Below are 15,859 nucleotides of genomic sequence, written 5' to 3' on the forward strand. Positions count from 1 at the left end.
CACGGGTAGTAATGCTGCGTTCCAGACACAGTTTTTAGCCCGTAAGTTACGACTTCAAGTCAAGACTCACGACTTGGTAGCGTTCCAGGCAAAGTCACTGTCGGTACACAATCCGTTCTAGCTAGCGTTAGCTAGCGGCTACCTAACGTTGACGTTAGCTAGTTGACGTTAGCTATCTAGGTTACTTTACGTTGCCTATTTATGTCTATTTATTTCTACTTATCACTGTTAACAAACGGCGTCTGTACAGCATCAACGGGGGTCACCATTGTTGTTTATGTGCGTGTGTGACGTCAAAAACTGTAACTGGGAGCACAACGATCTGGTACCAGTTCACGGGTAGTAAGTTATGGTTTGACTGCCGTCCCAGGACGCTTTCACGGGTAGAAGGTTGTGAAAACACGGGTTACGATTTGCCTGGAACGCAGCATCAAAGTCCATGTACAAGTGCCTAGTCCGTGCACTGACTCCAGTCCAGTCAGTGACATGAATCCAGCGAATCCAGGTCCAGTGACTCCGCTGATCCAGTGCTCCGGGCTTTGGTTGCATTGTACCTAACAGCCATTTAGCCCCACTGTGCTGTTTTTCTGTCTGTTGCTGTCCGTGTGTCTGTTAACGGGAGGGGGGGGGATACCGTTGACCTGGAAACTCTGGGAGTATCACATCCAGTCATGGAATACCTCGGATAAGTTTTATGTCCATCCAGGCTCGAGAAACGACTCCAAAATGTCGGTGTTTCCCGCTGCTTTCCAGTTTTCTCCCCGGGATTTGACCGTGTGATGGCTGCGGTCCAGTGAACTGGGAGCACGTTGACTGGCTTGCCTGTTCTATCCACCAGTTTTTGGGAGCTTGTCTTAACTGGTTTTACTGGGATTATCGGAACCTATGGAGTGTACATGAACGTTGGTCGGATAGGGATTTCAAACGGGGTAAGTGGACATGTTGAAGTCCGCTCTCTTGGTTGGTTTTGGATCCACTTTTTTTTGAACGCGGGATAGCCTACTAGCTATCCCGGGGGTTAGCTCAGCGGGCTAGCTGCTGTCTTTGTCTGGAGAGACCGGGGAGCTAAGGGGCCTGCGTCCATCATCGGACACGTCCCCGTCTGACCCGCTTGTTTCCTTCTTTTCCTGTGCATTTTTAACCACTAAAAACACGCTCACTTTAAACATATTAACACATGCGTTAGTCACACTCCTTAGTTTAACGTTACGTCTAACTGCCCGTTGGGTTTCTTGTTCCTTAGTTGCTACGCTACAGTGCCCGTTGGATATGTACAAACCGTCCGTTTAAAGCAGCACTTTGCCTGTTTAAACATATATTTTAGAAACTCCTTATCGGCAATTTGACTCAACATATAAACTCATTATTGTCTAAAATGACTAGTTGTGCTGAAAAACTGGGAAAAATGCTGGGGGGGTCTACAAACCCAAAACACTTGTCCGATAATGGATCTAAGATGTTTGACAGGGAGGCTGAAAGCGCCGCATCGGTAATTGTCCATCACACGAAAAACTGGACGTTAGGTCAACAGATACATAAACTATACGTACGATGCTATACGTTACGGTGAAGATGTGACTTGACGTCTATAATGTCAGCTGTAAATGCGGATGTAGGGCTTGTAAAATGGTCGGTTAATCGCAACCGGAGAACACTTTAAAATCTGCCCATTATGGCTGAGCTGCATTGCGTCCGATAATGGATGTAGTTAGCATGGTAGCGGGCCACGGTGGGCCTCGGGACTAGCCGCACAAGCTGAGCCTAATGCCTTCATATTATTCGATATCGTACTCTTAAGTGAATGCTATTATGTCCGTTTAAAACTGATATTACTCAGCTATGGCCCCTACAATACGTTATTAGTCTGCATGTTAGCTTGGCGGTAGGGCAGTGAGATCTAGGGCCGACGAGTTAGCCTCAGCTAACTATAGCTAGGTTAGCTAGCTAGCTCCGTGGGACTGCTGTGTTTGCAACAATTTTCTGTTTCTGTACGTGTCGTGTGCAATTAGCCATCCGTTAAGGTTACTAGCATGTTAAAGCATTGCAAGCTTTGTGTAGATTGTCCCCAAAACATAACACAACAACCGTCCAAAGATCAGTAACGTGGCTAACGTAAATTCATGCTAACATGACATAAATATCCCTTAAAGTGGGCTACCAGCTCTAATTAAACCAAAGATCCTGCCGCACAATTAATGGTGATGTAAGGCTTTTGTTGCTGTTAGTAAAACATTAATCTCATAATATAACAAATTTACAAACAAACAAATGTTATAATAAAACAGCTTTTAAATACACTTTATTTTTTAGCGTGATTGCTTAAATAAGCCAGTGATTGAAGGCCTACATTAGTTACTAGGAGAGAAAAATACTTCTCAGTTGGAATAGTGTAGTTTTAATGATACTTTACAGTAAGTCAGTCAAGGCTGTGCTTGTTATTTAACCTAAACTAAGCTATTGAATCCATATTTTTTTAATGCTGCATTGTGTTTTAACTCTAATTTGAATTCTGGAGCAACATAAGGGCTTATTTCCGTGACTGAACCATAGATTGTTAATATTAATACAGTCTATGAACGGGCAACATGTTTACCTCTGTCATAAATCTGTTGACACCCAGGCTACAGCACCTGGGCTCATCTTGTGGGAGGTGTACTCTGTAAGTGTGTGACAGCTTCTTCTGTTGAGCCGTATGATACAATCTGCTTATCCAGTACTTACTTACATGATTTGTCGCTTCTCCTTTCAGCGCTGTGCACTTTGTGTGAATTTGTGGCCTGCAGAGTCAAGGTAGTCAGGAACAGTTTCTTCCCACGGGCCATCACTCTAATGGACACTTAAACTCAGTCATACATTTAAAAAAAAAAAACACTTACTCCCCAGGGGGTTCCCCCAGAAATGTTGTAAGGCCCCGGGGCAAGTGTCTTCTTTTTCGACAAGGGCCCGGCTGGGGCTAGTCTCAGACATAGGCGCCGATACGAAAAATACTGAGCACCCACGTGTGCCAGGCTGCCAATAGGCTCCATTCATTTAAAATTAAACATTGCAGTTGGTGCTGAGCGGAGCGTCTTGCATAATGTGATTGGTTATGTGGCTGTCAGCCCCCTGCTCCATATCCTATCCACCAATCACAGCGTCTCTCGGCTGAAAACAACGCTTTAGTGATTCTTATGCTACGTTTACACGTAGCCGGCTATTTTCATAAACATACATTTCAACCTCTCCGTTTTCAAAAATAACATCGTGCACAGCTGTCAGTTTTCAGAAAAGTTGGTTTACCGTCCCATATATATATATATATATATATATATATATATATATATATATATATATATATATATATATATATATATATATATATATATATATATATATATATATATATATATATATATATATATATATATATATATATATATATATATATATATATATATATATATATATATATATATATACTATATATATATATATGTGTGTGTGTATATATATATGTGTGTGTGTATATATATATGTGTGTATATATATATATATGTGTGTGTGTATATATATATATATATATATATGTATATATGTATATATATATGTATATATATGTGTGTGTGTGTGTGTGTGTCTGTATATATATATGTGTATGTATATATATACACACATATATATATATATACATACATACATACATACATACATAAATCGGCGCCTATGGTCTCAGGCTGATGGCAGCATTAATGTAGAGCCCAATAGTTTGATAATCAAATCAAAATAACTTTTATTTTTTGCCATGAGGGAACTTCATTTCATGCACATTCAGACACAACATACAACAATACATAGTCAATAACCATACCCGAGGAGGGGAGGAGCAGGGGTGGGTAGGGAGAATAGGTCAAAGTCTGGATATAGAGACGCATCGCGTCAGACTCTGGAAGACTTGACTTGTACAGCGTACGGGTTTCCTCCTCGTTATTCCGTCTTCTAGCAAACAACTAGAGATGCACCGATTACAACTTTCTAGGCTGATAACGATTTTCTTTGAGTTAGGCCGGCCGATTCCGATTTTAGCCGATTCTGATTTCATTTTTTCTAACCACTTTACAGCACACACAGATATTCATTTTCTATCTTTTCTCTTTAATAGAACATGTTGTCGACCAGATAATGGATCACTATATAATAGAACTATATAAATGACTCCTGGTGGGGGACATCCACACACATCTAAAGAGCAACGTTAGAACCATTTCCTTCTTCTCACATCTAATATCACACTAAAGAAATGTGATTCTGGTTTTTGGTGTGGTCCCTCCACGCCCTACTTTCTCCTCGCAGTTGATTCGATATTGTACTCTTAAGTGAAGGCTATTGTGTCCGTTTAAAACTGATATTACTCAGCTATGGTCCCTGCTAGACGTTATCAGTGTGCATGTTAGCTTGGCGGTAGGGCAGTGAGATCCAGGGCCGACGAGTGATTTTCGGTACTTGGTGTGGTCCCTCCACGCTCTACTGTCTCTTCGCAGGAGTTGCATGTCGCAAACTTCTTGCAGGTTAACTCACCAGGTTCCCTACATGTGGGAGAATAGCGCCGACACGCTTCACACTTGTGTGTGTTAGGGCTGTCAAAATTGCTCAAAAATGACGTTCGAATATTCCCTCTAAAATATCACCAAATATTCGAACATCTGGTTGCGTGTGCATCAAAGGTGGCGCGCGACATCGTGACGTCAAAATTAGAGATGGTCCGATACCATTTCTTGCTTCCCGATACCGATTCCGATACCTGAACTTGTGTATCGCCCGATACCGAGTACCGATCTGATACCAGTGTGTCATATATTTTATTATGTTTTAACAGCTGTATACTACTATCCCTGTATGGATGTGATATTATTTCTATCTTTTGTGAAACATGAACAAACACAAACCATAAACGCCACAGAACTTTCTTTTATTGTCCACTTTGACAGTCAGTTATAACGGAAGAAGAACATAAATAAACTACTTTAACGTAGATTTTCTTTAGGGCTTTATTACGTGGTATCGGATCGGTGCATTAACTCTAGTACCTACCGATACCAGCGTTTTAGGCAGTATCGGAGCCGATTCCGATACTGGTATCACATCTCTAGTTAAAATGATGTAATATCCGGCCGAGCCAAGGTCGCGCTCAGCTCTTCTTTTTCAGAAACATGAGGCCTGAATGAGTTCGCCGACACCGTGGTGCCAGGACTCTCGGAGTGACTGCAGGTCTCTCCGGTAAACTCACCGGGTTAAGATGAGTTCTGTTACGGTGAATGAAAGGCTCGATCCCACCAAGTAGCTCAGTGAATCACATCGAAGCGTTGACGGCAACGCTGCTGCCAGTTCTGCCGTTGTTTACCTGTTTCTTCTTCTTCTGGTCCGTAGGAAGGGCAGCGTCGGTAGCCTTCGCTCATTAGCGCCACCTCTGTGCAGGAGAAGACTGCAGCTAGTGTCTCCACCACCAGCGCAGGTAGAAATAGTCACGGAGATCTCGTGATGTCACATTTGTACGCGCCAGCTGGGCCGGTACGTAACGGCTTTCAGGCGCGCTAGCAAAGCAGACAGCCAGACAGCCACTGATACCGCCAGCGTTTGTTTTTCCACATTTTTAATTTGAATATTAATTTTCACCTTCGAAATTCGTATTTTTTTTTAAATATTCGAATTTAGAATATTCGTTGACAGCCCTAGTGTGTGTGCGTGCGTCCTTGTGAGCTGTAACTCTATAACTTCTGTTGTCAGTTAATCGTAGCGTTGACCGGCATGAACTCGCCGTATGTCAGACTGTCCTGCAGCTCGCCGGTCAGGTGAAGCAAGGCCAATTCCGGTCACCGGCTGCTCTATCGGTGCATCTCTACAAACCGAAACGTGCCTGAACACACCGAGCCGATAATGGTCCGTCTGGCGAGTCCGTTCGGTGTGTCCCGTGCTGTCGTCCGTCTGCGGAGCTGTCGGCCTTCATTTGGGACGACCTGACCTGCTGGGTCAGAGGGCGGGCAGTCAGACTTAACGAGCCATCTGATTGGTGGAGAGCTAACCCGGAAATCTGACGAGCGGGATGAGCGTGAATAGAGTCTCTCAAAATCTGAGGAAGATCTTTTCAAACTGACAAAAAATACTCCAATCCTATGAGAATCGAAAATATCTTTATCTTTCGGTGCCACATTTCGGTTCCAAAAGCGTCTGAGCGCGTAAGCTTTAAGCTTATCTGTCCTCTCTGCATGTTGACACAGAGCGGAGCTCAGACACACACACACACACACACACACACACACACACACACACACACACACACACATGGAGAGATGAAGGCGGAGTAAACTATCTGCAGTTTTGTTGAAGTCACAGAGAGTCACGGTTGGTTTCAAGTGTGGTTACAGTTCTTTAAAACTTCACACAGACGCGATATGATAATGATATTAATGATATTAATTCATATTAATTCATATTAATTCATATTAATGGCGAGGTGAAAGCAGTCGCGGTGCTGTTGACGTTACACTTCCTGTTAGACAATCAGGCACAACGGTGGTTTCTCTGCCCTGATGACTGACTGACAGGCTGAGCTTGCAAGGCAAGGCAACTTTTATTAATGTTACTCCGAGTGAGCAGTTTCACCAGAATTTTTTAATTTTGATAACTGTTTTGATTCACAATTAAGGTGGAAAATAAAAACTTTGTTTTTAATGTATTTTTGTTGATGTTGAAATGGATTTTAAAACATATGGTATCGAAAAAAGTATCGTTAGGAATCAGTATCGAAACTGAGGTATCGAAATTGGCACCGGATCGAAAGATTCTGAACGATAACCCAGCCCTAAACTGACCTTTTGTTGATCTGAAATGAAGACAGATTCACAGACGCAGAGAGACACACACACACACACACACACACACACACACACACACACACACACACACACACACAGCCAGACCCACGTGACGCATTCGTCCAATCAGCTGCCAGTTTTATTTAATTATTTTATTTGGCCGACAATACAGATCAGCTGAAAAATGTGTTGAAGAAAAATTTAATATTTTTTAAAACGTTGGAAAAAGCAACCGTCAAGGTTGATGGGAAGACAAACCCAAGGGTTAACAGATCGATCTCTGGGTTTTATGAATTGACATGAGATCATTCAAAACGAAGATCTATTTGAATTGGAAGATTGTTCTTCTGAGTAGTAGTTGTTTCTTTATTGTCCCCATTAGGGGTGGGAATCACCAGAGGCCTCACGATACGATATCATCCCGATACTTGTGTCACGATACGATATTATTGCGATTTTAAAGATATTGCAATATTCTGCGATATATTGCAATGTATTGCCTTTTTTCCAACTTCAGATTTTTCCCCAATTTCAAATGATGTCCCAAAAGGACAATTTTGTCAACATCTGTTGTATCTAAAAATATACATTTCTCTGTTTGTTCATCTCACTTCAGTTTTATTGGTGCAAAATGTGATTGTCAAGCAGACAAACTGACCAACACACATAATATAATATCATAAAAGATCGATACTTGGCGTCTGTGTATCGATACAGTATTGGGGGGGCTTTCTCAGACATTTGTCACCTTTTTGTAAATTTCTATGTGTATGACATTTTTGTATGCTTTTTGTCACATTTTTGTTGACATGAAGCCCTACAAAGGTCATCAAAAGAGTTCCTTGGCCATCGTAGAATTTAGCAAATCAAGAAAAACAATCAAACAACCTGTTTCTCAGCCTAAAAAATGAAAACTCTCTGCTGCTACTTCTGGGGGAGATTATGATTCTCAGAGTCGGCAAATCTGCCAAATTCTGCTTTGAATGTCAGTTAATTGCTGTCTAAAAAAAACACCTTCCTGTGTTTTTGGTTTGGCGCACAACTAGGCGGGTCAAAATTTATTGTGAACCCAAATTGATATAAGGGGCGGATGTAAATCTGCAAGGGGCCGGATTTGGCCCGCGGGCCTTGAGTTTGACACATGCGCCGTAGGGAAATGAGGTTGCAGCAGAAATCGCACTGCTTTTTTGGCAACATAAGACCCGAAAACAGAACAACAATGAACATAGTTTATGACCCATCACTACACATAACGTGGACCGAGGCACTCAGCCTTGTGACCGTAGAACACCATCATTCATTAAGAAATTACATGGCCTGTGGATGTGAACCGATGCACCAAATCCAGGTTTTTGGGGTTCGGCTGAATCTAGAGCTGGCCGATTTGTTTCCCTAAAAAAATTTTTTTTTTTTTTTTTTTTTTTTTTTTTTTTTTATATAAAAAACTTGATTTTCAATTCGATTTCCCCCCCCTTCCATTTAAAACAAAATAACTGCAAACTGTAAATATATTTTAAAAATACATATTTATTGTATTTAATTAAAGTGCATCAACATAAACAAAATTGCCCAGGCAAACCCTTTCTCTAAGTGAAAAGTCACTGTTCAGTGTGCAACAAAGATTGTTAGGCCTAAACATTCAAATTATTTATACTGTATTTGGATTGAAAAAAAATCTATTTTTTTGAAAATATGAATCGATTTGACCTACCAACTCGATTTTTAAATCTAATAGATTTTTTTTCCCAGCCCTAGCTGAATCCTGAATCCACTGGTTCAGATTGTGCTGCCTCCTCCTCCCATCCTCAGTCCATGAACACAGTAAACACATGAATGAAGTAAACCACATGTGTCAAACTCAAGGCCCGAGTGCCAAATCTGACCCTTTGCCGATTTTTTTTTTTGATCTGGCCCGCATTTCAATATAGGTTCACAATAAATTTGTACCCATTTTTGGTGCTTTTTTTCAATGTTATAGGCACTTTTTCTGACGTTTTTACCCCTTTTTTTCTGACGTTTTTGTGGTGCTTTTTTAGACAGTATTGGCACTTTTTCTATGATGGCTAAACAACTTTTATTTCTGACTTTTTGTGGCCCAAACTCTAATGGAGAAAGCTATATGAGACATGCAATAACTCAGTCAAAATATTTATAGATACTTGTCTGGCCCTTTTTTAATGTGATTCTCATTTTCCAGTCTGGCCCTTTTGTGAAATTGAGTTTGACACCCCTGAAGTAAACGGGGACTGTCCTTCCTTTGCTGTACCTGAAGTTGCTGCATTCTGGCTGCTGTCTGGAGATTCCTTCGTGCACAACTCGTATTCTTCCAGATGTTTCAGACCAGATGTTGTAACAGTGGCCATGTTGTGTATAGTTTAGGGTCCTCGCCACCACCAGACCAATCAGCATTGAACAGATTGAACATGTAGCTGGACTTGAATGGTCTTCTTTTGACTGAAAGTTCTGCCAAACAACAACTTTTTCTGCTCACCAGATCCATGTCCACTTTCTCAGAGCCTGCTGCATTGAACGCTCCACCTACGTAAACACCTTCCCGTCATCAACGGCGCCGCCATTATGGCGACCGGCGTAGCGCGTGTAGAACAAGCGTAGGTTTCGGTTCACTGGGAAAAAACTTTAAGATTCAGCAGAAACCCAACCCCGTCAAAAAGCCCAAAATTCAGCAGAAACCAAAGCCAGATGCTGGATTCGGTGCATCCCCGAGCAACCGGCTAAACACTAAACCATGGGGTCTTTTTTCACACTTTTTATTGCCGAATAAGTGTGAAGCAGGGCTGCACGATGTAAGGAAAATACTGCGTTGTGCAACTAAATAGTTGAATACCTTGATGACGATATAACTTGCGATAATTGAACAGATATTAAAGTGTTCTCAGGTCTGCTGCTTTCAGTTTCCTGCTAAAATCCAACGAACCACTTGTTGGATTTTAGCAAAAACTGAAAGCCGATTATTCCCAAAACTTATTTTTATTGAACCTTGAATTGAAAATAAAAGGCAGCACTAAGATAAACGACAGTTACATTTTAAAGTGCGTAATGTCTTTCAACTCGTGTATGTGCATGTGTGTGTGGTCTCAGTCCACTAAGATTTCTTTTTAATTGAGTCCATTAGTCATGTTTTATGCTTTTTTCATGCTGAATGACTTATTTCCAAGAAACGTCTGAGCTCATCTCTGGTTAACGCCAGATTTAAAGGGATTCCTGGAGGAGAAACTCTGTGAAAATCTGTCCATTAAATCAACCAGTCGATCAGTCGAGCGTTAGTCGAGGACAGCCCTACTGCTAAAGGAAAGTCAGACGTTCATTTTAACATGTATTACCTTTTGCAATATTCAAATAATAAGGCTATGGCGTAGAGTGGGTATCAGAATCAGTGTTATTGGCCAAATATACTCACATACACAAGGAATCAGACTTGGGTAGGTGTTAACTCTCCATACATTCAACAAATAGACATGTAGTAGTAGACAAATAGTAATATGGACACATACTGAACAGTAGAGACAACACTATACATATAGGCACATAGCAACATTATATACACATATACAAATAACACAATATCAAGACAAGTACACATGGAGTGGGATGTAAAGTGCAAAAAGTAGGAGAGCAAAGTAGTGCGCAAGAAGCGTATTGGAATGATAAGATATGGTATCTCCACATACCTACGTACTGTAAGTATTCACAGTATTGACTCAACGCAGAAGCATAAACCGGCTTTTAGCGCTGTGCACATGCATCGTCACCGTCACAAACACAAATTAAACTAATCAGGGCTCCAGACTAACTTTTTTTCATTTGGAGCACAGTGGCCCCCAACTGAAAATTTTAGGGGCACACACCGTAAATCAACATGCTTACCAAATATTCACATTTGTACTAATTTCCACTGTATTACTAATACATACTTTGGTAATAGATGCAGAAATTACAATGTGCTGTTTCAAATTCAGGGTCACTTTTGATTGTGCACTTTTGGAGATGCAACATAGAAGGTAAAGAGACGGCACCATCGCTGTCATGACAGTAAAAATATAAAAAAATATATATATATACCATACATTCAGAATAAAAAAATAAATAAAGTGCTTAGTAACCTTTCGGTCATTTCACAGTTAAAAACAATACTTAACAAATGTACAGTACAGGTCAAAAGTTTGGACACACCTTCTCATTCAATGCGTTTCCTTTTTATTTTCATGACTATTTACATTGTAGATTCTCACTGAAGGCATCAAAACTATGAATGAACACATATGGAATTATGTACTTAACAAAAAAGTGTGAAATAACTGAAAACATGTCTTATATTTTAGATTCTTCAAAGTAGCCACCCTTTGCTTTTTTTGATAACTCTGCAAACCCTTGGTGTTCTCTCAATGAGCTTCATGAGGTAGTCACCTGAAATGGTTTTACCTTCACAGGTGTGCTTTGTCAGGGTTCATTAGTGGAATTATTTCCCTTATTAATAAAAAAGCAAAGGGTGGCTACTTTGAAGAATCTAAAATATAAGACATGTTTTCAGTTATTTCACACTTTTTTGTTAAGTACATAATTCCACATGTGTTCATTCATAGTTTTGATGCCTTCAGTGAGAATCTACAATGTAAATAGTCATGAAAATAAAAAGGAAACCCATTGAATGAGAAGGTGGGTCCAAACGTTTGGCCTGTACTGTATGTAAACATTAGGGGCCACTGGCCAATAACATGCCACTAGAACAAGTAGGCCTAAACAACTTGTGCCTTTACTCGCTCCCCCAAATTTACTGGTTGCACATGTGCGACTGGATGTAAAATTCAGTCGCACGCTCTCAAATTTTGACCATTTGGTCTCCGTCTGGAGCCCTGCTAATGTCAGTGAAGTGTCCGTGAATGGCTGGGAACACCCAGGATAGCAGACAGTCATTGTGAGTGACCCAGACCTCTGTGGTGTGGTGTGTGTGTGTGGTGTGTGTGTGGTGTGGTGTGTGTGTCGGTCGGGCAGAGCCGGTCCGCCCCGCAGCAGGAAGACCCCGACAGGAAGCGGAGATGATCCGACCTGTCTGCTGCTCCCGGGAGGCCGGTCGGACAGGAAGACAGCTCCAGTCCCCCCTGGAGGTCTGAGTAAAGTTACCTGAGCTGTACACGGCTGCAGACAGCACAGGGCTGGGGCAGTCTGGCAGTCTGGGGGGGCTATAAATAAATAAATGTCAGAATGATAACATTTAGGGGTGGGAATCACCAGAGGCCTCACGATACTTATGTCACGATACAATATTCAGTCCCTCCAGAAAAACGCGATTATGCGATCGCATAATTCAACGCATAATCAGCCAAAGTTTTTTTTTTTTTTTTTACAAATACACACAAGTACCGCACTTTAGCCGCATAAATTGCCAATTTTTCGCGCTAAACATGCGGGGCTTGCATGATTTCATAATCACCGCATTTTCTTTGCAAAAAAAAGTCCCCTAATATATCTTAGCAGAAAGTTGAAAATGTTTTCTGATTTTAAGATTTTACCAAAAAATACTAGAATCTCTGAACTATCTCTTCACACAGTCAGGCTATTCTATAAGATCTTTTATTGATAACTTATGTAATAACTGTTATTTTTTATATATTTATTTATTTATTTATTTATTTTCTTTTTAAGCTGGAGGTCTCTCAGACTGGTCAATCACTCACACACACACAGTCTCACTCACACACAGATCTGCTTAGAAGTGGACTCTTCCTATAACTGCGTTCCTCTAACTACTTGGTCGAGGCAGCGATGTGTCCCGTTTACCGTAACGTTAACGGTGTCGGTACACGATCCGTTCTGCACATGCGCAAGATATTACTGTTTACGACCTGCACGATCTGTTCCACGCTAGCCTATGGCTAGCCTCCACCGGGAAGCTAACGTTACTTTAGCTAACAGCTAATTCAGCTAACCACTAGCTGACAGCTAGATTCAGTCTAATATAACATTAATTCAAACTTAATGGGAGAAGCAGGCTACAGCTACATTAAGACTTTACAGTAATAACAATAAAGACAAGTGTTGAGTGATTACATTTTAAATGATCACAAGTAAAGTAGAGCTGACGTAACAGCTGTTATATATGTTAACGTTTATTTTCAGGTTTTATTTTGAGGGTCTTTTAAAGTTATTGCATGCTGTCTCAGCTAGCGGTTAGCCCAATTAGCTGTTAGCTAAACTAACGTTAGCTTGGCTGTCGACCAGAAGCGGGCAACAGATCGTGCAGTTGTCGTAAATCCTCGTACAACAGCACATGCGCGAACATTTTGCGCATGTGCAGAACGGATCGTGTACCGACAGCTGGGACTCTGGCGGCGCCATACGGACCGAGTCTGATCTCCTGTTACGTGATTGGTCAGCTGATGTCTGGTTGATTTTCTCCTAAAGTGGAATCTGAAGATCTTAACTTTTTGCGGCAGGCTTTTCATAAATAACGTCTTGTCTTACGAGATGCAATCACTGAAAACGAGGCCCTTTTTTTTTTTTGTTTGTTTGTTTTTTTAAATCAGGAAGTGATGTCATCGATCCCAGCTGGACCTGTTTGGTTTTGGGCCAGATGTGTGTTGAAGGCTGAATGATGTGAGGGCTCCTAAAACGTGTCGGCATGACTCGCCTCTTTCTAAACCCACTTGTTTCCTTTCAACACACGGACACACAGGCTGGAGTTTAAACTCCCATCTTAAAGCAATAAGAGCTGCAAGTAGTTCCTAAGAAAATGGAGAGAGGAGAGAGAGAGAGAGGGGGGGGAAGAGACAGAGAGAGAGATGGAGAGAGAGGCTGCGCTGGCAATTAGGTTTAGTATCTGTGATAAAACCAGTTTGAATGTCTCTCCGCTTTAGACACCTTTCTGTTTCTATTTTGCCGCTTTCAGAGAGAACCAGAAAGAAAGAGACCGGAAACCTTCAGAAATAAAGACAGTTAGGGCTGCAACTAGTCTCCCATGTCCAGACCCACCTCCACAGCGCTGCGGAGGAAGGTCTGGCTAGTACACACAGCGTCCCTGTATGGGAGAACAACGTGCTCTGGTTTATCGGCATTTCTTTAAACCAATCACAATCCATCTTGGGGGCGGGACTAAGCTCCAGACGGAGCCACGGTGCCTCTGCTAAATGGTCTCAGAAAGGAACTTGTTTTGGTGGAACATGTGTACGTTCAAAAGTAGTTTTTAGTCGTGCAACAGAAAACTCAGATTGGACAGATAGTCTAGCTAGCTGTCTGGATTTACCCTGCAGAGATCTGAGGAGCAGTTAAAGGAAGAGTTGAGCTTAAGGTCTGGCAAAGCGACTGGCCAAAAGTTTGGACACACCTTCTCATTCAATGCGTTTCCTTTTTATTTTCATGACTATTTACATTGTAGATTCTCACTGAAGGCATCAAAACTATGAATGAACACATATGGAATTATGTACTTAACAAAAAAGTGTGAAATAACCTAAAACATGTCTTATATTTTAGATTCTTCAAAGTAGCCGCCCTTTGCTTTTTTATTAATAAGGGAAATAATTCCACTAATTAACCCTGACAAAGCACACCTGTGAAGGTAAAACCATTTCAGGTGACTACCTCATGAAGCTCATTGAGAGAACACCAAGGGTTTGCAGAGTTATCAAAAAAAGCAAAGGGTGGCTACTTTGAAGAATCTAAAATATAAGACATGTTTTCAGTTATTTCACACTTTTTTGTTAAGTACATAATTCCACATGTGTTCATTCATAGTTTTGATGCCTTCAGTGAGAATCTACAATGTAAATAGTCATGAAAATAAAAAGGAAACGCATTGAATGAGAAGGTGTGTCCAAACTTTTGGCCTGTACTGTGTGTGAAGTGATCAACAATTAGCATATGGAACCATCTGTGTTAGTTTTGGGGTTATTTGGTTAAAAGAAACCCATATTTCTGATGTAGGATCTTTTGAAAATGGGTCAAATTCAGCCCGAGAACAACAGGTGGGTTAAAAAAGAGAGACTCCCGAGTGTGAACATTGCCCTACACCTCCTTTTTTTTTGTTCTCTCTTGAAGCTATTTTGATAAAAACCAAAAGCTGTAAAAGGAAACGCAGCAGTGTGACCCCCACCGCAGTTGTTCCCTGCTCCGCGCAGCTTAGTTTCTAGATGTAGACACAGAGGACAGAGTAACGGGAGGAAAACTCCACAACAGGTAGCAGACAGTCATCATAAGCCGGTCACGATGTTTACCAGGAAACGCAACATTATGTCCCGTCTGTTTTGTTTTTCAGACAACAGCAGTGACCATAGTGCTAGTTTGTGTCTGTTAGCTCGTAGCTTTAGCAGCAGACTGTTTGACATCCCGTTGTTGGAAATACAGTCACACTACACCGTTTAACTGTCAGCTTTTTAGCTGTGTTTAATCCAGTTACTACTGTGGCTAACGGTAGGCTAACGTTACCTGCTGTGTAACGTGTTATTAGTGTTTACTGTGGCTAACGGTAGGCTAACGTTACCTGCTGTGTAACGTGTTATTAGTGTTTACTGTGGCTAACGGTAGGCTAACGCTACCTGCTGTGTAACGTGTTATTAGTGTTTACTGTGGCTAACGGTGAGCTAACGTTGCCTGCTGTGTAATGTGTTATTAGTGTTTACTGTAGCTAACGGTAGGCTAACGTTACCTGCTGTGTAACTTGTTATTAGTGTTTACTGTAGCTAACGGTAGGCTAACGTTACCTGCTGTGTAACGTGTTATTAGTGTTTACTGTGGCTAACGGTAGGCTAACGCTACCTGCTGTGTAACGTGTTATTAGTGTTTACTGTGGCTAACGGTAGGCTAACGTTACCTGCTGTGTAACGTGTTATTAGTGTTTACTGTGGCTAACGGTAGGCTAACGTTACCTGCTGTGTAACGTGTTATTAGTGTTTACTGTGGCTAATGGTAGGCTAACGCTACCTGCTGTGTAACGTGTTATTAGTGTTTACTGTGGCTAACGGTAGGCTAACGTTACCTGCTGTGTAACGTGTTATTAG

At 41.3% G+C, this 15,859-nt stretch overlaps 1 protein-coding gene across 1 annotated transcript in view; it reads left to right on the forward strand.

Moving 5' to 3' along the window:
- Positions 1–331: 331 nt before the first annotated feature.
- Positions 332–15,859, forward strand: part of LOC114560308 (zinc finger protein 609-like) — a 71,208-nt gene continuing 55,680 nt past the window's right edge. Inside the window, 1 exon segment of the mRNA XM_028585605.1 lies at positions 332–929. The gene's annotated coding sequence lies outside the window, so the exon portion shown is untranslated.

This window comes from Perca flavescens, chromosome 8, assembly GCF_004354835.1.
Source record: "Perca flavescens isolate YP-PL-M2 chromosome 8, PFLA_1.0, whole genome shotgun sequence".
Lineage (NCBI taxonomy): Eukaryota > Metazoa > Chordata > Actinopteri > Perciformes > Percidae > Perca > Perca flavescens.